This window comes from Notechis scutatus, chromosome 1, assembly GCF_049901735.1.
Source record: "Notechis scutatus isolate UNSWTSFEM ecotype Mainland chromosome 1, rNotScu1.2, whole genome shotgun sequence".
Classification (NCBI taxonomy): Eukaryota; Metazoa; Chordata; class Lepidosauria; order Squamata; family Elapidae; genus Notechis; species Notechis scutatus.
Genome location: NC_142009.1, coordinates 153,892,971 through 153,908,355, shown reverse-complemented (window position 1 = coordinate 153,908,355; position 15,385 = coordinate 153,892,971). Strand labels below are relative to the sequence as shown.

General features: G+C 41.7%; 1 long non-coding RNA gene across 1 annotated transcript; it reads left to right on the top strand.

Moving 5' to 3' along the window:
• Positions 1–300: 300 nt before the first annotated feature.
• Positions 301–5,333, top strand: LOC148133054 (uncharacterized). Its single transcript, XR_015746353.1, has 3 exons — positions 301–1,863; positions 2,721–2,825; positions 5,222–5,333. It is a non-coding gene; the product is annotated as an uncharacterized LOC148133054 (long non-coding RNA).
• The last annotated feature ends 10,052 nt before the right edge of the window (positions 5,334–15,385 follow it).

Sequence of the window (15,385 nt, the reverse complement as noted above, 5' to 3'; positions counted from 1 at the left end):
TCGGTGGGGCCCAATCCAGGCTCTGAAATTTGGACATTTTATATATAGAAAATGGGTCTCTGCAGAGCGGCCGCCCACTTCTGTCCTAAACAATGATTAAACGTGTCTGGCTTGGGCGGGGGTGGGGATTTGGTTTTTGAAATGTGTATTATATATGTGTATGTGTGCATGTATATTTGCGTGTGCATACATACATACATGTGTGTCTGCACACACACACACACACACACACACACATTTATCGCTTGTGGGGCCTCACATGCTAACTGCCGGGTGAAGGGAAATCCATATGAAAAGCGGGCAGGGGGGAGCACTGACAGGCAGATTTGATAGATGACTCTTGTTTTTTGTTTGGTTTTTTTTATATATATATAGGAAGGAAGCAAAACCACATCATTGTCTCCGCGAAATGGCTCGTTTCCTGACTCACCTCTCTTATCGAGGTGCCCGTTCACAAAGCCCTGGCTCACAAGCGGAGGGGTGACCAGTCCGCCAGGCTGCAACTTCCCGTATTAACGAACGCTTTCTCGCTTGCAAACCGGACGAAAGAGCTTGAAGGCAATTGTATTGCAGCTAAACACGGCGCTGGCTTGTTCCCTCCGCGCGGCTGTGCTCTTGTGAGTGGGTGAAGTTGTGGGGGAGAAGGAGGCGAAGGGGTGCTCGTGGTCGTTGTCCTGCCAATGCCGCAGCCCCTTCGCTTAGAAGGCTGGCTGGGACTCGTTCCCAAGAGTCTTAAGGAACGATCTTTTGTCAAGTCAGGGCGCCAGACAACCACCAAATTACTCCCCGCTCCCTTAACGGCAAAGGGTTGAACCTTAGCCCTCGACAGCAAAAATGTACTCCGGAAGAAATCCGGAGTAAGGGAACTACAGCGCAGGAGCCTCGCTCCAGTCAATCGGTGTGACCGGACGGGATGAGCTTCGCCTGGGAGACACAACTGCCAGATACAGATCACTACGCGGGGATAATTCATGGGAATTCAGAAACTGACTGTGGGGTCCCAGGTAGAGAATCCAGCCACCGGGGCCAGGTGTTTTAAGAGTTGGAAACAGATTCCGTGAAGACGGCGGGGGCCGGGGTGAGTGGGAAGAAACTGAAAGGCAGAGCTGGCAGACGAGAAAGAAAACAACACGGGGTTTTTCTGTCCTCTGTAGTTTTATTGGCGGGTGGGGTAGTACGCGCCGGATTTATTGAAGGGCCGAGACTCTAAAGGAGACGGTGAGGATCACAAAGACGAAGGCAAGGCTCCCGCCTTAAGCCGGTTGCTGCCTGGCTCGTTACCGGCGCGCACCCCCGAGCGAAAGGCGAAAGTGGCCTCTCGCCAGCCGCAGATTGAGAGCGCACTTCGTTTCCGCCACGTTAGGAAGATGACATCCAAATAAACAAGGGACAGGCGGCGAAGTGCTGGGCCCAGCGGAGCGCAGAGGCGCAAATAGCCACTGAGAAGGCGAGAGACTGACTTCTGCTACCGCTGAGCGTCTCCCGCCTCTCCTTCTTCGCCTGTTGCCCCTAAGAGTAGCGGGGCAGCGCAGGTGGGTGGCGAAGACAAGGGCTTGGAACAGGGGGCGCGAGCCCGTGGGATCCCCACCGGAAGCAGTGGAAGGGGGCGCCTTTGGAGATGGGGGAGGCGAGGTTTCTCTCCTTCGAGGGTCGCCTGTTAAAAAAAGGAGTGAGTAACTTCAAAGGAGACGTCCATAGTGCTCAGGCACAGGACTCAGCGGAGATTCAGCTTCCTACCGGAGACGGGACGCGAAGTTATATCAAGCGCGGGAGAGTGACGCGCGAGGCGTGCTCAGGCCTCGCCCACTGGCGTTTGAGGGCACACACGGCCTGGGATCGCCTCCCGCCCCGCGATTATTGGAAGTAAGTTCCGCTGATTTCAATGGACGTCGCTTCCGGGAAATGCACTTAGGTCTTCCGCGCTGGGAGCTTACCCGGGCGCTTCTCTGGACAGGGGAGAAATAAATTCCCGGATCCCCAAAGAGATGTTAGGATATTCTCTGTTAAGACACGCGCGCGCATGTTTTCCCGCCGCCTCTCCAAAATCATGCGCTGGTTAAAAAGGAAAAGGGGAGGAAAGAGGGCCCAACCCCCTCGGGGGATCCTTTCGCACTCTCGCCACTTCCAAGCTTGGCACTGGCTTGCCAAGGGCAGAGGCTATCTCCCCCCCCACACACGCACAATTCAGAATAGAGCTGGAAGGAACCTTGGAGGTCTTCTAGTCCAACCCCCCCTGCTCAACCAGGAGACAAGCACACCATCTCAGACAAATGGCTGCCCAATCTCTTCTGAAAAACCTCCAGTGATGAAGCCGCTCTTGACTTCATCTTGACTGCCGCTGTGGGCTCAGCGCCTGCTTGAAGGCAATCTAAACCCTGGGCTAGTCTTCACGGGCATCTGGGGATGGCAGCAGCAACAGCAGCAGCAGCAACGGCGCTGTCTGAACTCTCCTCCTTTTGATTCCTGGATTGCACCGACCCAGCTAGAATTTGGTACCAGCGCCCTCGATCCTGGATGTTCAGGCCCCCTTTCCTTTCTTTCACCTCCCGATGGAATCGGAGCTGCTGTCTGGAGAGGAGGGCAGTATTTAATTTCCACAAGCGTGGATTGTTAACACAGTCGCCCACCTGTACCCGAGATTACTCGCCTGACCTTTTTTTTCATTACCACCTACTTTAAATGCGCTTGGTCTAGTTTCTAATTTCTCTTTTCCCAACCAGCCTCCAGCCTTTCCACCCAGATTCCCCATCGTTGCCGCGGATGAAGAAAACAATTAGAGAGCCACTCTTAGCGTGGCCAACTTGTCTGTTTCACTTCAAAGGACGGCAAGCAAATTGTTTCCAGAGTTTATAAGTAATTAGGCTACATTAGGGAAGCATCTAAGTAAAGCCGAGAAGAGCCTCCTCGTTCCCCGAGGAGATCTGTTTCTTGGACACGAAGCACGTCGTGGGTCGTGGGGGTGGTGGGGATTATTAGCAGGCTGTTGAAAACTTAAACTGTTGGCCCCCCAACACGCAAATGACAGCCCACTTGAAGTTAAGACGATTTGGACCCACAAACCGACTTGTGACCTCGGCTGTCTTATGAAAGGGCAGGTTAGGGGGGGGGGAAGGACTTGGGGGGGAGGGGGAGCGCGGCAGGGGAAGGTAATTGCGCATAATTAATGTTGAAGAGAAAATGGTCGCATAATAGGCTGCAAAAAAAAAGGGGGGGGAAGCCATCTGTAAGTGTGTGTCCTGGGAACTTAAAAAACAACAACAAAACCGTTCCTTCCCAGCCAGCCCCGGCGCCCCGATCATTTTGCCCTAGCAACCTATTGGGAAGATTCGTTGAAATAAATGGGACTTTCTTCCAAGTTCTCTTTAAAATGACCGCCTAGGGGATTCTACCGGTATTGGGAGGAAACCTACGATTTCATTAACAGTATTCGCTCGTTCCTTATTCTCTGTTGGAATAATTTCACATGCACTTTCGGATTGTGAAAATTCCTATTTGGCTCATAATTATAACAGATTGCGTTATTCCTGATGTGTGTGTGTGTGTGCGCGCGCGCGCGTATTTGTATGCGTGCTTTCCCTCCCCTTTCAAGATTGCCTCCCCGGTTCCGATTCTTTCCGAGTTGTTATAGATATAATTTGCTGAAGATATTAAAACAGAATTGTTGATAAAAAAAAATCAGCCCCCATTTTTTTTTCCTGAGGAGTGATTGCTGTTATAAAAAAAAATTACAAAAGAACACTCGGAAATAAGTCTCACTGGTATATAATTATACAGAGAACTGGCTGTACAGGAGTGTGGCTTTAGGCTGAGATTTTAAACACACTGACTTACAAAAAGGCTCCAATAAAATAAACATGATTTATTTGTTAATGAGGACAAGGAATAGTTTAATTGTATTTGAACCTGCCATTTTTTTATTTTTATTTTTAAAATCATCGTGTACCACCTGTGGCTAGGAAATTAATATTTTTGTCCCTAATATAAGCTTATAATTTATTATGTTTACTGAAGGAACTGCACTGTGCAGTCTTTTATGAAATAGAAGAAAATTAGGACACTTTCTCAGAGAATGATGGCAGGGTTATGTTGCCTGCATTGTGGATAGTGGAATAAGGATAAAAATACAGTTTGTTGTTATTCACTATTTTATCCTTAAAAGGTCACAGAAGCCTTTCAAAATCCTTCAATTAAGCACACCCACACCCAGAATCATGCACATACACATAAGAGTCTAGCTCATTTCCCCCCAAACATTTAAAGTCACATCTGCCCAACAAATTGAACTAAATCAACTCAGCTGGAGCTTTCAAAAGCAATAAAAACATACTAATAAATTAATTTAAAAATAGACTGCCTCACAATGGGATATCCTCTAATTTGCCTGTGTCAACTTATTTATTAAATTTGTACACCGCCATCTCACCTAAGAGACTCTGGGTGGTTTACAACAGCATAATAATACCATACATTTATTAGTATTTATTTATTATTTCCATTTACATAGCCACCCATCTCAAATACTATATGACATCATCAGGCTTAGAATTCCAATCCAAATGTAATATAAACGTTATACATAAAACTATATAAATACTGTACTGCTATAAATATATAAAAACTTAATCGTAGCTGAGGTATAAAAAAAATTGCACCAATCGGCATAACCACTGTATAAGCTCAATAAGATCAGTGTTGTCTCCCAGAGAACAATGCCCTGAATGAAAGGTGACATGACAGAAAAGGTTCTCTTCCTGGGCCCTATCAGGTGGCATCCTGTAAGAAATTTGGATTTGAAACACACCTTTCCTGTCACACCTAATAGGATGGGTAGACATAATTAAAAGAGCCAGTTTAGGGTAGTAGTTAAAGCACCAGGCTAGAATTGGGGAGACCATGAGTTTTTACTGAGTGACTTTCGGCCAGTCACTCTCTCTCAGCCCTAGGAAGGAGGAAGCAATGGTAAACTGCTTCCGAAAAATGTTGCTTGAAAGGAGGTGCAGGAAGTCACAGGAGTTAGAACTCATTTGAAGAAACAATAAAAGAAATAAAAAAACAAAGAAAAGATGTAATTGGGGAGAGGCAATTCCTCAAATAACTTGGTCTCTTTGGAGACAAACTTGTTTTGTTTTAAGTTGTGCTGTAGCAAAACCTACTACAAAATATTCTCATTCTTGCACTTCTGATTGCTTCATCTGAAAATAATTCAAACTTTTCTCTTTAGATATATCAGGACCACAACTCTGATTATTATAGAGAGTAGCTGCTATTGTATGGATCCATTACACACACCCGTGTTCCCCCACCCCACCCCACTTGTATTGTGGTTGAAAAAGAGGAAAGAGGTACTTCTGCATATTAATTTGAAGTAACTTTGCCCAGCTTGGCATCTCCAGATGCTTGACGATTCTAATTCCCAGAAACCCTATCCTTCTAGGCTGAAGGAGTTATGGTTGTTGAGCATTCAAGCACTTGGCACCCCAAAGCATCTGAAAGGTACAGCATTAGTTGCTTTAAGGAATAAACAGAGAATTCTGCTCCAGCATAGAGAGATAGGAAAGGCAAAGTTCCAAGAACAATATTTTTAAAATCAAAATGGCCATTTCAGGAGGAAGAAAAAGAAGGAAAAGAACTCCTATGCTTCCCTGGAGCAACAGAGGAGCATTTTAAGACATCATACATGTGTGAACATACACACACTTATTTTAGACACAATTTCAAAAAGTCGATAGAGGTAGAGATAGAGATGGTGATATGTCACTCAGCATTAGCAATTGCCTTGGGCCTGCTCCAGTTAGTACTTTTGATGCTTGCACAACTGCATTCCACACAATCATTTGAATGGCAGTTATTTAATGCAAAAATAAAATATCAATCTTGCAACAGGAGGAGAAGTATTGGAACTCTCCATAATCCGTGCATTTAACTGGGGAGATGTGTCCCTCAAATAACCCAGTCCTTTTTGAGACAGACTTTCTTGTTCAATGGTAGGGGAAGTTCTACAATGAAATATTCCTATTTAGTCCAAAGGGGTTAAAACAGGGAAGTCCCAATGCCCCAATCACTGCCACAACATGAAAAATGGCTAAGGAGAAGCTGCTTTGTGCCCTGAACTAGCTTCTTCTTGCTTTGTTCTGGGTCAGTATAAGATAAGCTGCCACGTCATCCAAGTGGTGTCCAGCTTGCACGCTACAATAGATTTGATAGAGTCGCTTAACATATGCAAAGAGCACAATGATTTTTAATTATGGATTAAAATTCAGGGACGCCTAAAGAGCTACTTCTAGGTGCCTCAATATGACAATAAGTTGGAGCTTGGTCCTTGACATATCTCTGGAGCCTATCACCATTCAGCAAGTTTAGAGAGTATTTGGAAAAGCGCTGTTCCAATGGAGTTATTTAACATACTAATTTAGCAACAAAATGGCGATTCCTTCCCAGTTTTTCCCTAGAATAATTCTGTAGGATCAGTTGTACAGGCAAGTTGTGACTGGCCCAAAGTCCCACAGTATGCTCCCGTCACTGAAGGTGAACTTAAGCCCAAGTCTGCCTCCTCCTTCCCCAATGCTTTAATAACTATACCAAACTAGCTTTCCAATTTTCCTGCTTGTGATTCATGTAACACAACTGAGATGAACTGTTAGGGCATCCAACACCCTCCCCCTCTCCCAGAGAACTATTGAATTAGTTTATATTTTCAAGGACAGAGCTACAAAGGGTTTACTGAAAGGCTGCAGTCAAAGGGCTGAGTCTAATTGGGACTCTGAACTGCAGTATGAAGGCTATCTACAGTGAAGTCTGTGCCTATCAGATGAATGATGTGAACAAGTACAAGTGGATTTTGAGGGGGAGTTTGGCAGTGGAGATGGATTCTTATGGCTTCCTCCTCTCCATTCCACCCAAAAATAAAATAAAATGGCCTGCTTTGTTATTTAACCTTTCATTATCCTTTCTTAGAAAGTATGTAGGCTCTGTTGGTTTGAGCTCTGAGCTTGGCAGTTTGGTTCCAAACATTTCGTCACCATGCGAGGAGACATCGTCAGTGCGTTTTGAGTTGTCTCTGTGCTGACGACGTCTCCTCGAATGGTGACGAAAGGCTTGCAACCAAATTGCCAAGCTCGGAGCTCAAACCAACAGCCTAACTACCAACCCGAGCTTCTAATATTCAAACACATTTTAGTACGTAGGCTCTTCTATGCAGGTTTGAGCATACACGGTAGAGCTCCTATAAGCAAGCCAAGAGCGTACTTGGTCATCTTCTAATATCTTTATAAGAACATATTCTACAAGTCCATGCGTGCACACATATCCATTCCCAGGGTCACAATAGTCAGACCCCAACAGAAGAAAAGTAGAGAGAAAAATGATCACACAAATAGAACTGAGTTGAACCCCGTGGGGTTCAGCATCCACAAGAAAGCAACCAAACTCAGAGACCTTCTTGAAACTCCCCAATAAGACAGTGCCCTTCTCTTTTACTGGCTAAGTCAAGTGACCCTTGCTAAACCAGGCATGGGCATGGCCAGCACATGACACATCTGGCCCATGGGCCAGGAGTTTGACAGCCCTGAGATAGAGAAAATCTAACTATCATCTTGATTTCACTCATTTATTAGGTCTACCTTTTTGCATTGCAGCCCTGACGGGTCACTCCACGAGTTAGAAGACTGATCGTGCAAAAGGCTGTTCACTCATATCTGTGAAGTTATTATTATTATTTTCCTGATAATCTCAGTGTTATTTTATTGATTCTGAATTTCTTGGGTATTTAATTGTTAATCATTTGATTTTCTTGTAATTAAGTCCTTAAATGGTATTGTAAAAACACACGGGGACAATGTAAAAAATGTTTTCAAGTAGCCTTCGCTATCCCTGCCCACTTCAGTTGGACTGAGCCACAATGACCATTGTCCTCAGCCAGGCCACTCCACACCACTAAAAAGAAAACAAACTTCATATTCCTACTCCCCAGACCCATTTTAAGTTGTTATTGATAGAATGATGAAGATGCATTTTCCCCAATGAAGTTATTAGCCATTTTAGAGAGGATGGTATAGATTAGGAAAATGTCAGGGAAGAAGCACCCTTTTCCCAATTATTTCTGTCCTTAATGTGGTCAGCAGTTCTGAACTGCAAGATGCCGTTGAGTAAAAATAACATTCAAGCTAGACTCTTGATATTTTCTTGGGCAATACATGCTAAATTAGTGTCAAGAATACATTGACCCATAGTAAACTATTCTGTTCACATCCTGCATCTATTATAAACCTTAACCATATTTTAAGCATTTTTCATGCAATGAAGCTAGATTTCAATGTGAGGAAGGAAGGAAAGAAAGCTCTCAGATTTATGTTCTGTATAAATTCTCCACACAGATTTTGTGCTTAGTGAATCTTCTCGAAAGTCTGAATACTTGGAACAAAAGAATCTTACCTTTCACCATAGAAATATAAATAAAGGTAAGGGTTCCCCTCGCACATACATGCTAGTTGTTTCTGGCTCTAGGAGGTGGTGCTCATCTCTGTTACAAAGCCAAAGAGCCAGCACTGTCTGAAGACATCTCCGTGGTCATCTGGCATGACTAAATGCCGAAGGTGCATGAGATGCTGTTACTTTCCCACCAAAGTGGTCCCTATTTTTCTACTTGCATTTTTACATGCTTTTGAACTGCTAGGTTGGCAGAAGCTGGGACAAGTAATGGGAGCTCACTCAATTACATGGTGCTAGGGATACAAACTGCTGAACTGCTGACCTTTCTGATTGACAAGCTCAGCATCTTAGCCACTGAACATTTTGCTTTTCAAAATAATATAAGGTTGGGATTGATATTATAAACAACATGTAAAATGTAAAAAAAATTGGGCTTGAATGAATTGGGCTTGAATTGCTTCTAGTTATAGCACCAATTTGACACCTCTTGCTTCTAATATTTCTTTTTAATTTCAAAGGCTATTACATCACTCTTTAAAAAGCCACCATGAATCACAAGAAGTAGGGTGTATAGTAATACTGGAGCCAGTCAATCAATCAATCAATCAATCAATTAGTGCCCAATTCCTTCTATTCATTACTATTAAGAAGGAAAAAAATAAAAAGAGCAAATCAATCTCTGAAGTCAAGAACAATGAACTTTTTATGTGTTGTACATCACTGCTTCAACTTGTTTTCCCTTCTTAGATGATTAGAGTTTCAGTGACAACAAATGACAGACTTGATTAACATAGTTATAAAACTTCATCACACACTGCTAACTTTCCCACCCGAGGTTTTGACAGCTTATGTGGTGGGGCTAAAGTAATGTCAAGGTTTTGCTCTGTAACCATATCTGTAATTGGTAACAGACAAGGAAGGTCAAAGAGATAACCATTGGAAATATTAGTTATTTATTCACTTTCAAAAGTTAATGAATTAATCAAGTTACAGTGATCAGTGTTTGTATGGGGTTTTTTTCAGGGTAAGTTTCAACTTAGGATTCTCTGACTACTTAGATGGAAGAGGAGGAGGAAGGTGTGTTGGATATGTTTGCTGCCTTGAGTTATTTGTAAAAATAATATAGGGTGGGATATAAATAAATGTGTGCATTTCTGATTATAGGTAGAGCATGTATTGTAGGGGTCTTCAGACTTGGCAGCTTTAAGTCTTGTGGACTTCAACTCCCAGAATTCCTCCTCCAGTCATGTCAGCTCAGGAATTCTGGGAGTTGAAGTTCACAAGTCTTGCCAAGTTTGAAGACCCTTGATTATAGTATAAAAACACAGAACATCATCTCTTTTCCTTTCTGATTAGATGTTGCATACCAGTGTCTGAATGTGCATAATGGTTATCTTTTGAGAGAACAAAATTTCATTTAAATGTACCCTGATTAAGTGACAATAAAGATTCTATTCTATTCTATTCTGTTCTACTCTACTCTATTCTACTCTACTCTACTCTACTCTACTCTACTCTACTCTACTCTACTCTACTCCATTCCATTTCATTCCATTCCATTCTATTCCTTTCCAATTCTTAGACATTATATATATTATGAATGTTGAAATTCTATAAAAACTCTAGGAAGACACAAACGTGAGATCTGATAGAGATCATCCTTGTCTTCCCATAAAGAATTTGGGGAGAAAGAATCGCTATTGAATTAGATTGAAATGGGTAGCATGTCTCCAGTGTTTTAGATCTGTCCTGTTGCAAGGTGGAGAAGAAAGAATTCCTAATAAATGTACAACAAGGCAAGAAACAAATTAGACAATTCTTTTTAACACCAACCTGGTGAGAGCTAGTTTGGTGCAGGGATTAAAAGAATTAGGTTAGAAACTGCAAGACCATGAGTTAAATTCTCATTTAGCCATGAAGCCAGTAAATTTGAGCCAGTGATTTTCAACCCTTGAAAGAACCATTTCTGAAAAATGTAGCCAGTAGCCAAGACGGATTCATAGGACAAAGCAAACACAATATCAGTGAGGGTGCATCAGTTCGATGGCTATAAGTGGCTATATTTATTATTTTTTCTTCAAAGCTAATGTTTATGGTTTCCTCACTGCCTAGATTATTTTGTGCAACAGGCCTCTGGGGTAATTTATGGTGAATTGCAGCTATGGCCTTGTTCATGTAAATGAGAGCAATATACCAACGGAGAGGATTTCTAACAATTCAGCAACTTGAAATGTCAGCCGTAGCACACAAGAGACATATGGAGGTCTTGAAACGGTTCATAAGCACACCGCATATCCTTCTCAATTTAGAGGTATGTAGGTACAGTGCTATAGAAAAATCCTCGGGTGGGGTCACCTTGTATTTAGGAATTTACAGTGTTGCAAATGACTTGGCAGATGCTGACAAAAAATAGGTAAGCCTGTAGAACAAATTCTGCTCTCCAAGTAGAAGACCAAGAGGTCTCTTGTATCATGAATGAGCTGAATTTGATACAGAAGAATCGGTATGGAAAGCCAGTCTGAAAAAATTCTGTAGTTCCTACCCCCCCCTTTTTTTTACTCTGACTCCTACCTGGTGGAGCAGCCTATTAACTCTTTGCTGTTTAACACCTGATTGTGAGTTTATGCAGGAAAAAAAATGGATTTTTTTGTTAGATCACAGTGCAATATCTATAGCTTAGCCTGGTTAGCTTCTTCTCTTGCTTCCAGAAATGGCCAAAGAAGAATATTTCAAAGAAAACACAAGTCATTCCTTACTGATGATCCTACAAACAGCAAAGCATCTTTCAGTTCTCATTAGCTAGTAGTTAGCTTTTGCCCCAAAGCACAAAGGTATACCTTTCCCATTTAAAGATATATTTTCCTGAGTTGCATTCTCATAAATTACTATAATTCTACCTTTTCTTTTTCTAAAAAAATTTAAAATAAACTCAACCCTCTGATTTAGCAAAATTAAATGATATTACAGTTGTGTAAAGAAGCAAACCACTTCCTATAAATAAAGTTTCCAAGCATTTATTAACTGAACTGATAAATTTGAACAACTAATAAATAATGAACAAACGTTCACAGAGGCATCATAATTTTCAGTGACTGTCCATGTGGGATTATTAATGGCAGAACATTAACAATTTAATCCTCATGTCACCCCAATAAGGTACTTTTAAGCAATCAGATAATTCCTGTCCTCTATATCAGGGATCCCCAACCTTTTCGACGCCGCGGCCCGGTTCCGACATCAGCTGGGCGCGCGGCCGGTACCGGCGTCAACTGGGCGCCGCCATCTTTTATGACGAAAAGGCGCTTCCGGTGGCGTCACCGAAGCTGTTCGTCATAAAAAGATAAGCGGCGGCGCCTTCTGGTGAGCTTTTTCGGGTAGAAATGGCTTTCTACCGGAAAAGCTCACAGCAGTGCGCCGCCATCTTTTATGATGAAACAGCGCTTCGGTGAGCTTTCTACCCGGAAAAGCTCACCAGAAGCGCTTTTTACCAAAAAGATGGCGGCGCCCAGCAACCAGCGGCCCGGTAAGGCTTGTTCCGCGGCCCGGTGCCGGTCCGCGGACCGGCGGTTGGGGACCCCTGCTCTATATCATGAGTCCCCAACCTCCAGTCTGTGGATCAGCACCGGGCTGGGGCATGCCAGAAACCGGGCCTCATAAACAAGCAAAGCCCAATCTACAGGATGCTCCTTCCTGTCCACAGTAAAGCCTCTCTCCATAGAACCGGGTCCAGCTGCCCAAAAGGTTGGGGGGCCAGAGGTCTAAATAAAGGAAGGTGAAGGGCATAGATACAGAGAAAGCAGGTTTCCAGAAAAGTAAATACTGTGTGTATTAGCAGATGTGCAGCTCCTATTAGGAAAGTTTCTGAAGCTTTAAACCAGCATGCTGACTGATCATATTAGGATATGATCATATTAGGAGAGAAACCCACTGGTGTTTCCCATCTGGATCTTGTCACAGAGACATGTACGTAAGAATTTCCTAGATAACATTTGGTACCTATTTCGCTCCATTATATATTATGTCTGCATAACTTTGCTGTTGCTCTCATCTCATAAAAATCTCCATAAGGGGCTTGTTAGAAAAAGAGAAGAGATTAGTAAATGAAGGTGATCTTCTTTGCCAAGCAAAAGATAGGTTGCCACACAGCATTAAATCTTACAGGATCTATTCTCCTACTTTGTAGTCTGGGTAGAGTCATGCTCCTATGTGTCTCTGTGAGAAGGTCCCTACATGGTTATTTATTTTATTTTTATTTTATTTATTAGATTTGTATTGCCGCCTATTCACCATGGCCATGTTACCAGGAAAAGGATCCCAAATTCAAATGAAACTGTATTTTAGCTTACAATAAGTTATGTCTATAATTGGTTGGAATATCACATTCTTCAAAAAAGCAATGAACTTTAAAACGGTTGCCTGCTCACATCTTAAACAATAATTTATTTATTTTTCAACAATGTTGCTGTCATAATTAGAATCAGTATCAACAACTAAAACAGAAATAATTGTAAGCGAGGAGGAACATCAGATAATCTAATATGCAGTTGATACTATTATCCTTTTCCTAATCAAATATCAAGAGTACATAATTACATTAGCTCTAGCTTAAGCAAATACTTGATTTTAAAGTGAATTATTATAAAACAAGTGTCGACTATTTTTGTATCTTGGTCTATTTAAATTAAATTACAAGATACTTTTTTCTGAATTCAGCTTATAAGTATTTTTTTTTTCATGAAGAATGGGGAGATAATTTGATATGCCTGCATCCAGATGATTTTGAGGTGAAATTTCTTTCATCCTCTTTTTTTTTTTAGTGCCAGTTTCAAGATGTATTCTTTACCTCAAGTTCATTAAATGTAGCTAGGCTAATCACTCCTAAGGTAAGTTGATACATTGTGTGCTGTAGAAAAGGACATAATTAATTTGAATATCCTGCACAAGAATCATAATAACTAAAGAGGTTGACACAGGATTTGGGACAATTTAGATTTTTATTCACTCTGAGTTGTGTAGTAACTGGTAATTATATAATGAAGTTTTCTATCACTACAGTAACAGGCCAATAAACTGTCACTCTGCTCCAAACACGTTCACTATATTATCGATCCCCATCTTGCCACAAATGCCCTGTAGTAGAGATGCTCCTACCATAAAGGCTGGGAGCTGTCCAACAGGTTGAAGAGCAAGGTTTCCCCAAGAGCAAAGGAGCTGTCCAACAGGTTATAAGGAACTGATACAAACGAATCTGTATTAACCATGAAACTTTACACATGTTTCTGCTGCCTCATTCTTTTCTAGAGCCCATTCAGAACAAGTGATTGGTCTGGTTTTCTCTTCCCAGGTAAGGTTTTAGAAAGAGGCCACTAAAATTGTCATATTGCCATTGAACCTTCCTATCTGAGTCACTAGAATGAGAAGAAATACACAAAGATTGAAACACCCAGAATGATAGACTATTATCAACCTCGGCCTAACTACATATTTTAAATTTGGTAGACAAATTAAAGGTATCCCCGATGGGATCAACACTTTCAGGACTCATAGCAAAGGTTGTCATGCTATAACATCTGGAATTGATAGCAATCCCAGGTATACAACCCAAAATATGGATCAGATATGTAGATGACACTTTTACCATAATAAAAGACCAATTAGAGAACATCCACAGAACCATCAACAACATCTTCAAAAGAATCCAATTCACAAGAAGAATACAACAGCATGCTCCCTTCCTTGATATCCTGATCAGCAGAGACTACAATGGCAAACTAGAAACACAAGTGTACTGAAAAAACATCCACACTAACCAAGTGCTCACTACCAAAATAATAACCCAATCTCCCATAAGAGAAGCTGTGTAAGAACATTATTTAGATGAGCATAAACACACTGCAGCAATACTGAAACAGATAATTGAATTTCCAACAAAATGGAAATTTGTGCAACCTCATCAAAAAGTGCCTCACCACTCAACCACAATGTAGTACAACCAACCAACTAACTAAAAGACCCAGAAGTCCCAGTGCTAAAAACAGGAGTCATCTACAAGATTTACAACAATGTAAAAACTGCAACAATCATTACTTAGGACAAAAAGACAGAAGGTTAGCAGACACATTCATGAACACCAACTAGCAGTCAGAAGACATGATTCTTTAATTTCACAATATAAAGACTTAACTATATTTTCAACTGGGAAACCATGACCATCCTAGACCAAGCCAAGTCCAAAAACATCAAATTGACCATCAATAAACACATAAACATAAACACCACCTACCTACTGTGCAAAGAGACAATCAGCAAGCAAAAAGGAAGCAAAAAGACCAGAACCCCTCCTCACCAGAAATCAACATCCAGATAAGCAGAGGTTAATACCAAGATTAATATCAGTTCAACAGTCAAGAAGTAAACAATACTCCAATCAAAGAATTGTCAAACAAAGCAACATAAACGGCCCAACCAAAAAAACCCCACAAAGACCACTGCCATCAACACTGACAGGACAAGCCACTAAAATATAACTTTAAAGCAAATTCCACTCCTTACTAGCACTGATGATACTACCTAATTTGGGTAATGAAATGTCTTCAAAAAAACAACCAAGCTCAGAAATCGCTAAGGACCCCTCATAATGAGAAGTTATTTTGGAGGATATGAATGAAGATCGGTGACCACAGGTGATTTTTTCAGTCCTATTGACTGTCCTTAACTCTCAGGCTAAATGTGATAGATAGAATGTAGTAAAGCAGTGGATTCCTGGAGTGCAATCTAGAGTAGTAAAAGGCAACTCAGTGCAAGTATCATGTGTGCAAGAAAGAGAAAGGGTGGCTCCTAATAGTTTATAGAATACACTGTAGATGCAAATAGTAGAGTTATCAGTCTGGCAATATTTTATGTATAGGTGTCATTCTTGGGTTTTGGCCTGACAATAGACTACAATAATTGCATAGAA